This window comes from Stegostoma tigrinum, chromosome 41 (assembly GCF_030684315.1).
Source record: "Stegostoma tigrinum isolate sSteTig4 chromosome 41, sSteTig4.hap1, whole genome shotgun sequence".
Lineage (NCBI taxonomy): Eukaryota > Metazoa > Chordata > Chondrichthyes > Orectolobiformes > Stegostomatidae > Stegostoma > Stegostoma tigrinum.
Window position 1 is genome coordinate 3896425 of NC_081394.1, and position 3755 is coordinate 3900179.

Genomic DNA, 3755 nt, shown 5'->3' on the forward strand with positions numbered 1-3755 from the left:
CTTAGAGATTAATACAGAACAAAAATGTGTCTGTAAGTAGCTGAAGATCTACAGCGGTTCTGAAATGGAAGCATGTATCAAATTGGCTGTGTGATCGAAAGCCTGAGGGCTTGTTTTGATGTTTTATCTACTAGCTGGAATTGGCCAAATAATTTAAACCAAGCACTTAGCAATTGAAAGGCAATTGAATTTAAATCTGATTGTTTTCACATCCTCTGACTGATGCTATTGTCAGAAAATTGATACGTCGTCCAAGGTACATAAGGAGGGAGTTTTGAAAATCGGTGTGAGAATGAACTGCCATCTGAGAAATAAGCATCTAGCTCTCACGAGAAATCTCTCAGCTCTCTCGGAAAGCTCCCTTATCTATACAAGGACATCTAGCTAAGAGTCCCACAGACCTCTCCACAGAGAAAACATCCCTGACAGCTGGATCGCTGGAAGGAAGATGTTTATGACTTGAGAACAGCAGAGGAAAGGCATGTAGACATTGAGAGATAAGTTTTAATTTATTTTCTCATTACATGTGTTTATCTAGTGGGACTTGTGTTTATTGGAACAGTATCCCAGTAAACTTTAGTTCAGTTAGGGAATAGTTAGTAGTTAAGGGGGAATTATTTAGTTTGTTATAATTCTGCTAACTGGTTCACCGACTTGTACATAAGAAGTGACTATCCGGATTTTCTTTCATTTAACCGCTCCTTTGCACTGCCTATGAAGGTGAGGCGGGCTTTCTCTAGGGATTTGGGTTTTAATTCTAAGAAGGGAACTCCTGCTCCTGGCATCAGACATTGAGGGCTTGTGTTTCAGTTTAATGATCAGAGATTTCTACCTCCCCTCTCACACACACGCTCTGTCACACCCACTCTGTCACCTCACACATACACTGTCACCTCTCATACACACTGTCACCTCTCACACACTGTCACCTCACACACACACTGTCACCTCTCACACACACTCTGTCGCCTCTCACACACACACTGTCACCTCACACACACACTCTGTCGCCTCTCACACACTCTCACCTCTCACACACACTGTCACCTCTCACACGCTGTCACCTCTCACTCACACACTGTCACCTCTCACACACTGTCTCCTCACACTCACACTGTCCACCTCTCACACACACACTGTCACCTCACACACACATCCTGTCAATCACACACACTCTGTCACCTCACACACATTGTCCACTCTCGCACACTGTCACTCACACACACTCTGCGACGTCTCACACATACTGTCCACCTCTCACTCACACTGTCACCTCTCACACACTGTCAGCTCTCACACAGACTGTCACCTCTCACACACACTCTGTCGCCTCTCACACACTCTCACCTCTCACACACACTGTCGCATCTCACTCACACTGTCACTTCACACCCACTCTCACCTCTCACACACTGTCACCTCTCACACACTCTGCCACCTCTCACACACACTGTCACCTCTCACACACACACTGTCGCCTCTCACACATTCTCACCTCTCACACACACTGTCGTCTCTCACACACACTGTCACCTCTCACACACACTGTCACCTCACACACACACTGTCGCCTGTCACACACTCTCACCTCTCACTCACACTGTCACCTCTCACTCACACTGTCACCTCTCACTCACACTGTCACCTCTCACACCACTCTCACCTCTCACACGCACCTCTCACCTCCTCACACACTGTTGTCTCTCACACACTCTGTCGCCTCTCACACACACGCTGTCACCTCACACACACACACTGTCACCTCTCACGCACTGTCACCTCTCACTCACACACTGTCACCTCTCACACACTGTCTCCTCACACTCACACCGTCACCTCTCACACACACACTGTCACCTCACACACACATCCTGTCAATCACACACACTCTGTCACCTCACACGCATTGTCACTCTCACACACTGTCACCTCACACACACTCTGCCACCTCTCACACACACTGTCACCTCACACACACACTGTCACCTCTCACACACACTGTCGCATCTCACTCACACTGTCACTTCACACCCACTCTCACCTCTCACACACTGTCACCTCTCACACACTCTGCCACCTCTCACACACACTGTCACCTCTCACACACACACTGTCGCCTCTCACACATTCTCACCTCTCACACACACTGTCGTCTCTCACACACACTGTCACCTCTCACACACACTGTCACCTCACACACACACTGTCGCCTGTCACACACTCTCACCTCTCACTCACACTGTCACCTCTCACTCACACTGTCACCTCTCACTCACACTGTCACCTCTCACACACACTCTCACCTCTCACACGCACTCTCACCTCTCACACACACTGTTGTCTCTCACACACTCTGTCGCCTCTCACACACACGCTGTCACCTCACACACACACACTGTCACCTCTCACGCACTGTCACCTCTCACTCACACACTGTCACCTCTCACACACTGTCTCCTCACACTCACACCGTCACCTCTCACACACACACTGTCACCTCACACACACACATCCTGTCAATCACACACACTCTGTCACCTCACACGCATTGTCACTCTCACACACTGTCACCTCACACACACTCTGCCACCTCTCACACACACTGTCACCTCTCACACACACTGTCACCTCACACACACACTGTCGCCTGTCACACACTCTCACCTCTCACTCACACTGTCACCTCTCACTCACACTGTCACCTCTCACACACACTCTCACCTCTCACACGCACTCTCACCTCTCACACACATTGTTGTCTCTCACACACTCTGTCGCCTCTCACACACACACTGTCACCTCACACACACACACTGTCACCTCTCACGCACTGTCACCTCTCACTCACACACTGTCACCTCTCACACACTGTCTCCACACACTCACACCGTCACCTCTCACACACACACTGTCACCTCACACACACATCCTGTCAATCACACACACTCTGTCACCTCACACGCATTGTCACTCTCACACACTGTCACCTCACACACACTCTGCCACCTCTCACACACACTGTCACCTCTCACACACACTCTCACCTCTCACTCACACTGTCACCTCTCACACACGCTGTCACCTCTCACACACACTCTCACCTCTCACACACACACACTGTCGCCTCTCTCACATTCTGACCTCTCACACACACTGTCGTCTTTCACACACACTGTCACCTCTCACACACACTTTCGCCTGTCACACACTCTCACCTCTCACTCACACTGTCACCTCTCACACACACTCTCAACTCTCACCCACACTGTCACCTCTCACACACACTGTCACCTCTCACACACACTGTCACCTCTCACACACTGTCACCTCACACACACACTGTCACCTCTCACACACACTGTCACCTCTCACACACTGTCACCTCTCACACACACTGTCACCTCTCACACACACTGTCGCCTCACACACACACTCTGTCGCCTCTCACACACTCTCACCTCTCACTCACACACTGTCACCTCTCACACACTGTCTCCTCACACTCACACTGTCACCTCACACACACATCCTGTCAATCACACACACTCTGTCACCTCACACATATTGTCACTCTCACACACTGTCACCTCACACACACACTGCCACCTCACACACACTCTGCCACCTCTCACTCACACTGTCACCTCTCACACACACTGTCACCTCTCACACACTGTCACCTCACACACACACTCTGTCGCCTCTCACACACACACTGTCACCTCACACACACACTCTGTCACCTCTCACACACA